Source organism: Asparagus officinalis, chromosome 1 (assembly GCF_001876935.1).
Source record: "Asparagus officinalis chromosome 1, Aspof.V1, whole genome shotgun sequence".
Classification (NCBI taxonomy): Eukaryota; Viridiplantae; Streptophyta; class Magnoliopsida; order Asparagales; family Asparagaceae; genus Asparagus; species Asparagus officinalis.
In genome coordinates, this window is record NC_033794.1 from 102,774,003 (window position 1) to 102,783,007 (window position 9,005).

General features: G+C 42.1%; 1 long non-coding RNA gene across 1 annotated transcript; it reads left to right on the forward strand.

The window, feature by feature from the left end:
• On the forward strand, positions 6,922–8,805 carry LOC109843564. The gene is made up of 3 exons (XR_002247722.1): positions 6,922–7,067; positions 8,172–8,284; positions 8,769–8,805. It is a non-coding gene; the product is annotated as an uncharacterized LOC109843564 (long non-coding RNA).

Below are 9,005 nucleotides of genomic sequence, written 5' to 3' on the forward strand. Positions count from 1 at the left end.
TGTAGCAGCATTAAAGCGCCATTAATCCGAAAGCTTGCATTCGTGTTTCGCAGGTCCGTTCGGAGTGCGCACCCGACCCGCAACCTGAGCCCGGCCCGGCCGGCGCCGCGTCGCTTGCCACCACTGCAGACTGAGCGGTGTGGTGTTATGAGCATAAACATTTGCTTTTCTTCTAGCATGGATGAGAAATGTGGAAGGCTTTAAAGACCTTTTTTCTATCCCATTTCATATGTGACTAAACTTTCCTTCTTTTCCCTACAAGTTCTTTTAAGTTTTAAGTTTATCTTTATTATATAACTCCAACAATCCTCCACAATAACTTAATAACTTAAAATAATTCAGAAATAACGAATAAAGAAGAAACTAAAATAAATAAGATTGCAATGGTTCCCTCTATACTATGTAATTAGGTGGAGGTACCTTTTCGGCTTTTAACCGTCACTTAGTGATAGGCTGTATTTAGATCCGTGAGAGTTTGGCTGGAACTTCGCCTTCGAAACCAGTCTCATTTTCGCGAATATTCTACAGAAAAGCACACATAGTCTACAGTTTTGAAGAATTCTAAACGGGTTGCCGCATATATTAGGCCTGCGCAGGTTATCTTTCATGTGTGTTACTTAGGAGAGTGATCCATAGTGTGGCCTCACAACTAACACACATATAGGTGAATCCTAATCAAGGATGCGAAAGAAAGTAAGCATCCTGCTCATGGGGTCTTGGGGATTCATTAAGAGTTCAGGACTACAACTATCACTTAGCTTATTTATTGAGCCACTGAATCACCCTAGGGATGGGAGCAAATAAATTCAGCTGCTCCTCACAATGTAATCACTCATTTTCAGTTTTTTTCTACCCATTTGAACCTTCTGCGAGGTTGGTTTGCCACTGCAAGTGATCTTTTCTTATGGCGCAGCTTAACCCCATTCCCCCTCGATGATTCTAGGACCACTGCCCTAGATAAGCCTTTAGTTAAGTGATCTGCAAGTTTTTCTCTCGATCTACAAAATTAAGGCTATTACTATGGTTTTCATCTTTATATCTTAAGGATTTATGTCGCCACTTTCAAGCTGTTCGATTCATCTTCTATATTTGCATTCTCTTAGACTGGCATTCGTCAATCGCCCCTGACTCTGCAATCACAATGCATACGAAATAGCTGTAATGTTTTTGCATTAGTGCGAATTTCAGTTAGTAAATTCTTTCAACCAGTTGCAGCTTCTATACTAGTAGTATCAAGGAGCTATCATTTCTGATTCCATTGTACTTCTCTAGCCATTACAGTCTTGTTTAGTAGAATTTCCAGGACACAGCTCTCCCCCCCCAATTGAAAGGACACAAATTCCTGTGCTGGATTTTACATCTACGGAGTCACTAATCCAATTTGCATCTGAATAAACCTTTCTAGTACAGATCCGCGATAACCTTATATAGTGTAAAACCATAATTTATAGTTCCTTTCTAGCGTATCTCAAAATTCTTTTCTTAAAGCATCCAGATGATATTATCAGCGATTTTGATGTATATCTACTAAGTCTATTTACTGCATAAAGCAATGGTCAGGTCTGCGTGTAGTTTGTTAGGAATCCTAATGATCCAATTATTTGCTGCATATTCTTCTTTTAATGAGGATGGACTGCTATTTTTCTTTAGATGTACATATAGGATTCATATGGAGTGGAAACAGCTGTTGACAGTTTGGATCATAAAAATTCTTCGAGGATTTTCTCTATGTAGTGTGATGCTGATAGCACATGATCCATTCTCATTTTTCGATGATTTTTAGTATTAAGGAATCTAGGTCAGCTTTGACCTAAATGCTTTCATGGTCCGAATTTTTGTGATATTAAGTGGTTTGATCATCATTTTTATGTTTGTATAGTCACAACCAAAATAAAAGAATATCATCAACATATAAGCATAATATCACAATTTTTTTATTATTTTCTATTTTTATGATATACACACTCATCTGTTTGATTAATTACAAATCCATAAGATAGTATATTTCATCAAATTTCATGTGCCATTGGTTTTTGGAGCTTGTTTGAGGCCATATAGGTGATTCTTAATAAGGTTTACATACTTTCTTTTCTTGTCAGAAGCTATAAATCGCCTCGGTTGATCCATATTAGATTTTCTTCATCTAAATCTCTATTTAAGAATGCAGGTTTTAACATCCATTTGATGGTATTAATTTAATTTTGTGGAAAAATGCCTAGAGCCTTATAAGGACTCTAATTGCCGTAGCTAATCAGCTACTTGGAGAATAGACATCAAAATATATCAATACCAGATTTTGCGCGTATATCTTTAGCACTACTATCCTGGCCTATATTTATCTATTGTTCATCTGCGTCTGAAGTTTCTTTCTTAAAAAAAAAAAAAAAATTACCCATTTACATCCTATAGTTTTACAAACCTGAAGGAAGGTCATTCATTTTCTTCCCCAATGTATTGAAATTTTTGCAAACTTTATAGATTTTGAATCTCATATTTATAGCTTCCTGTCCAAAATGGAGTATCTACTGATTTTCTTACATCTTCAAATGTAATGGCAGAATCTTTCTACAACGTAATGCGTAGAAATCTTCATGGGACTTTTTCTATTCTAGTTCTTTTACTTCTCCTAGGCTCCTCTGGTCTTTCTAAAGAGGTCTAATTTGTTATAGAACTAGTTTCACCCTTGATAGAACCATAGGCATACTGAATTACTAGCTAGCGGCCTGTGCTTGTTTATTCTGGTTTTGTAAAGAAAAAATACTTTTTCAAAGTAATGTGCCATCCCTAGCTTCAACTTAGGTTGCTTGTTGGCTATCTCATTAAAGTCAAGACGTTGATTATTAAAAATCATTTGCATTTACTATCAGAAGCTATAGCCAATAAAAATCCATCTACAGTTTTAGGGCCAATCTACTCTTTTATTTCAGGTTATTTTTTGACTTTTGCTTACCAGCACCCCACACTTTACCGGTGATCTAAAATACTAGGATTTCTATTCTTTCCAAATTGTGTTCAAGATCTCTCTCTTATACATTTTTATTTTTGAATAATTAAAATGTAATATTTATTTTTGAACAATTAACATGTGATAAACGTTTTATAACGGTTAAGAGAATTAAATTTTGAAACGGTAATATTCATGAGATTCAAAACGGAAAATATTTTTTATGAGAATAAAAATCGGTAATTAAAATAAATTAATTGCGGATTTATGAGTAACGGATGTTTTAAGCCTATAAAAGGACCTAAATCTGTAGAGTTTGAGACAGTGTGAAAAACACAACATATTCTCTCTTCTTCTCTGTTATTCCTCTTCATATTACTGTTGTTATATTTTTGTTGGTTCCCTGAAAGTCACAAAGAATTCACAAAGCCTTCTTGAAGCTCGTGCCGACGAGAAGGAGGTCGCCTGACCGAGGGTCGTTGTATCTCCGGGAACTTTTGCCGCGTAGCCCTGTACGAGAGGGGGCAATTAGTTTCTTGGGACAGTGCTTGCACGCCTCGACCATCAGGCTATATTCTAAACTCAGTTTAATTTTATATCTATTTTGAATCATTATCTAATTCTGTTAAAACTGCATTTTGTGCTAATTATACTCTAAACAGCTTATATTCCCAACAAAATTTACTTGGTATTGTTTTCGTCAAAAGTTGCCTTCATCATTGATTTCATTAAAACTTCAAACGTTACAAATGAATTCAAATAGCGAAAATAAAAATTACAACTTTCTTGAAAATAAACACAAGATCCGTTTATCGTCTCTTGCTTGTGTGGATCTTTAGCCTATGACGGGGACGTCGATATCCGTGGACTACCTAGCAATCAGATCTGATCCAGAAAAATCGGGCAGAGCTTCGTCGATCCGCGAGGAGATCTAGAAACTTGAAGCGCCTATCTCGGATAAAGCGAGATATTTGCTCTTCTTAGGATTACCGACGAGGGGTAATGCTAAGGAACGGATGCGGGTGATGCAGATCTGATGAAGAACTCACTTGTGTTGAAGTGCTCGATCACTCTTCACTCCAGCAGTGCTTCGCCAATTCTCCAAAAATCCAGATCCACCAAAAGTGAGGCCTAAGGCTTCTATTTATAGGCAACACTCCTGGGGCGTACCCAAAAATCTAGGATACCCCTGGGGCGTACCCAAAAATCTAGGACACCCCCGGGGCGTACCCAAAAATCTAGGACACCCCCGGGGCGTACCCAAAAATCTAGGACACCCCCGGGGCGTACCCAAAAATCTAGGACACCCCCGGGGCGTACCCAAAAATCTAGGACACCCCCGGGGCGTACCCAAAAATCTAGGACACCCCCGGGGCGTACCCAAAAATCTAGGACACCCCCGGGGCGTACCCAAAAATCTAGGACACCCCCGGGGCGTACCCAAAAATCTAGGACACCCCCGGGGCGTACCCAAAAATCTAGGACACCCCCGGGGCGTACCCAAAAATCTAGGACACCCCCGGGGCGTACCCAAAAATCTAGGACACCCCCGGGGCGTACCCAAAAATCTAGGACACCCCTGGGGCGTACCCAAAAATCTAGGACACCCCTGGGGTGTCTCCAAAAATCCGAGACACTCCGCTGTAAATTCTTCGTCCGAACTCGGATTTTAGTGATTCGAATTGTGTTGGAATTCTGACGAAGAGTTCTATCAGCCCCGATGGTTGGATTATCTGTAGAACGAACGAGACACGAAAGGCGTTGTTCTTTTTGTAAACATCGCGGGGGCTCTCGATTAGCCTGTGCCTTCGTTATTCCGAAATTCTGTCAGCTCACGTAGTTCGTCGACTCACTTCAAGCGTTCACCGACGTCAATCGAACTCCTGTGAACCAGATAGTGACGTTCATTGTCGTTCCTTAACACTGAGCTGTTCGTGGAGACCTATAGGCAATTTTCGATGCCTACAGACTTCATTAACCGGATCTCTGCGACTCGTTTCTTTTATAGAAGAGGCTGGAATACTTTGGATGTGATTGGTCCAGCCTTCAGTCGGCGTAAAGGACCTGTAGTTAGCTTCAACTCTTGGCTCCTTCGATTTTCTGGACGAATAACCGAAGTTCTTCCGGCACTGCGTTTATCGCTTGGCCGTCGTCGGAGTCTCAAGTCTACAGCTGATGAATTGAGTTTGGCTCGTGTCATTGAGTTGACTTTGAACTACCTCCGTCACATTGTGTTGACTTAGGGTTTCAGATCACCGTATGTTGACTTGCTGTCGCAACGCGTTGACTGACGTTGACCTAGGATTACGCGTTGACCGGCGTTGGCCCTAGGGTTTCGAACGTCAAACGCTGACTTTTTTTTAGTCGCAACGCGTTGACTGGCGTTGACCTAGGGTTACGCGTTGACCGGCGTTGACCCTAGGGTTTCCCCCGGGGCGTACCCAAAAATCTAGGACACCCCTGGGGCGTACCCAAAAATCTAGGACACCCCTGGGGCGTACCTAAAAATCTAGGACACCCCTGGGGCGTACCCAAAAATCTAGGACACCCCTGGGGTGTCTCCAAAAATCCGAGACACTCCGCTGTAAATTCTTCGTCCGAACTCGGATTTTAGTGATTCGAATTGTGTTGGAATTCTGACGAAGAGTTCTATCAGCCCCGATGGTTGGATTATCTGTAGAACGAACGAGACACGAAAGGCGTTGTTCTTTTTCCGATTGGCCCGGGTCTTCGTTGTTCCGAAGTCCTATCCGCTCACATAGCTCACTGACTCACTTCAGTCATTCATCGACGTCGATTAGGCTCATGTGGATCGGATGGTGACGTTCATCGTCGTTTTTTAACACTGAACCGTTTGTGGAGACCTATAGGCAATTTTCGATGCCTACAGATACCCCCTCCAAAGCGTTCCGGACTCGTTTCTTTTATAGAAGAGGCTGTAATACTTTGGATGTGATTGGTCCAGCCTTTAGTCGGTGTAAAGGACCTGTAGTTAGCTTCAACTCTTGGCTCCTTCGATTTTCGGTCTATTCGATGCTTTGACGAATAACCGAAGTTCTTCCGGCGCTGCGTTTATCGCTTGGCCGTCGTCGGAGTCTCGAGTCGACAGCTGATGAATTGAGTTTGGCTCGTGTCATTGAGTTGACTTTGAACTGCCTCCGTCACATTGTGTTGACTTAGGGTTTCAGATCACCGTATGTTGACTTGCTGTCGCAACGCGTTGACTGACGTTGACCTAGGATTACGCGTTGACCGGCGTTGGCCCTAGGGTTTCGAACGTCAAACGCTGACTTTTTTTTAGTCGCAACGCGTTGACTGGCGTTGACCTAGGGTTACGCGCGTCGAATATTGACCTTTGTCGCAACGCGTTGACTCTAGGGTTTCGAATCAACCTGAGGAGAACCAGTTTATACTCGTGTACTCCTGGGAGTTTCGGGAATTAGTTTAGCCTCGTGTACCCGTCGGAGGTTGACGGGTTATCCTTAAGAATATTATACATAATATTTTCCAGGAACTTCCCGTCAATTGTGAGAAATAGTTTAGACTCGTATTCTCATTGGAGTATAAATACGAGTGTTAAATACGTCGTAAAAATATCTGAAAAGGGGATCAAAGTGTATATAAATTATCCCCAAGTCTTTCTACACATTCGAGCCAACACTTCACACCTCATATGCGTGTGAACCATAAAAAAAATGGCTTAATTCGGTCCGGTTCATGTGGGTTTGGTTCGGGTCAAGTGGATTTGGTCTATGTGGGTTTGGTTCGGGTCAAGTGGATTTGGTCCAACCAAAAAATAATCCCCATTACAAACCCAATCTCCTCTTTCTTTTCTTTCCTCTCTTCTTTTCTTTCCTCTCTTCATTTCCAGCAACCCGTCCCCATTTTTTTTCTCTTTTCTTTTTTTTTGTTCGGTCCCCAGCAAGAGGAAACCACCTCCCCCCTTTTTCGGTTTTGATCTCTCCTCTTTCCTCAAGAGCTCTCCCTCATCAAGCCTCTATCCCATCTTCTTCAAGGTTTTCCTCTTCTCCAAGGGTTCCATCATCTTGACCTTGGCCGAAATTTTCATCTCCTCACAAGCTAGGGTTTGAGATTTTCTTCCTCTTCAAGCTTCAGAACTTGGGTAAGTCTCTTGCTTTGATTTTAGTTAGTTCCTCATGCTTTGGTTCAAAGATTGAAAACCCTAGTTCAATGATTTGGGGGGAAATCCGAAATTTGCATTGGGTTTGATGGGTTGGCCGAAATCTTTGGACTTTGTTGCATGCATTTGTGTAAAGAACTGAAGTTGTTGATTAGCACTCTTTGTTAGCCGAAATTTTCACTGTTCATAGCCAAAAACTACTGTTCATGGCCGAAACTTTGGGTTGATGCTGTACATGGCCGAAAATGTTGACTATTCATGGCCGAATTTTCCTTTTGCGTTGATTCTGGCACTCGTGTTTGTATTTGATTGAGAATGAGGTTGATGGTGGCCAAAATTTTCTTCATGGTTGCATGCATAACTTGGTGATTGAAATATTAACTTGATCCCTTGGCATCAATTGTGTATGAGGACTAAACTCTTTCGCTTGAACTGATTGCTCATAGAGCTCGAGTTATGTGGGAATTCACTAAACATGGTTGTGAATAAGAACCAAACCAAATTCTCGATTTAGGGAACATATTGAGGCCTTGATTCCTGATTTTGATTTTGTATATGCCTCGAATCCAAACTTTGACTTCAAACTTGTATATGATTGCATTCTTGTATGGTTCGAATTTGTACATGATTGAACTCGTACGTGACCGAACCCTTTGTTGAGCTTTTGGTTGATGACTTGCACCTGAACTTAAGTATTGGCCGAGAATTTTTTGTATGCTTTGAATTCAAGCTTGTATATGGCTGAATCTTGAGGGGGCTTTTGTGTAAAAAGATGACTAAACTTTGAAGGGGTTATGTGCAAAAGAGAGCTGAAATTTGAAGGGTTTTTTTTTTGCAAAATTGGCTAAATTTTACAAAAGGGTGTTATGTGTAAGATTAACCAAAATTGTGGGGTGCTGGGGGTGCTATGTGATCAGGTATGATGACCATGACCCAACTCGAGCGTGTCCTTAACCCGAATTTAGCCTTGAACACGAAGGGTATTTTGGGTATTTCACCAAATTTTAATTAAAGTTCTTAATTTCCCTTTTAAATTTCGCGTATTCATATTGTAGATTGTATCTGACTTGTTGCTTTTCATTGCAGGTTTCCGATGCCTCCACGCCGATCTCGACTTCCTAGGAGTCGATCCCATTCGCAGCCTAGCGAGGAAGAAGTTCCCGCAGCATCCTCCCCTCCAGCAGTTTCCTTTTTTGGGGGTGGGAATTTTTTTATTTTTTGTATCCCCGATTGATCCCTTCGCGGGTCATGAAGGAAGAACCGACACCCCCCTTCGCGGGGGTCGAGGTTTCGTACTTGGTGGTTCTGTCATACCCTCGTTTGGCCCCTTCGCGGGTCATTCAGGAAGGGCCGACACCCTCCTTCGCGGGGGTCGAGGTTTCGGACCTAGTGGTTTTGTTATACCCTCGTTTGGCCCCTTCGCGGGTCATTCGGGAAGGGCCGACACCCTCCTTCGCGGGGGTCGAGGTTTCGGACTTACCTTGCTTGGCTAATTCAAGTCTTCTGGTATATTGGGGCGATTTTGTGTCGTCCTACGCCTTATAGGTCAGTGTATGTTACCACGTTATTTACGTGATGATGCATACCGTTCTTCCAATGCAGGACACTCAAAATCGTCTCTCCAATTATCCCGTGACTGATCTTATCTCGCTTTTTATGAACTTTCTGACTCTATCCTTGTAGTCGAGTTCCCCGCGGGCAGCCTTCCTCCTCATGCTAATACTGGTTGTAGCCGGGAGGTCTTCTCTTCAGCTTCCATTAGGCAGAGATCGCTCCGATGAATCCTGTCATTTGATACGGGATGGAGGGCGTCATTGCTTACGCCAGCTTATTACGGATGCTTCCTTCACTGCGGATTCCACTTCCACTCAGGCTTTAAAGAAGCCCGGTTTTCTGTTCGGAGATCACATTGAGGATCCT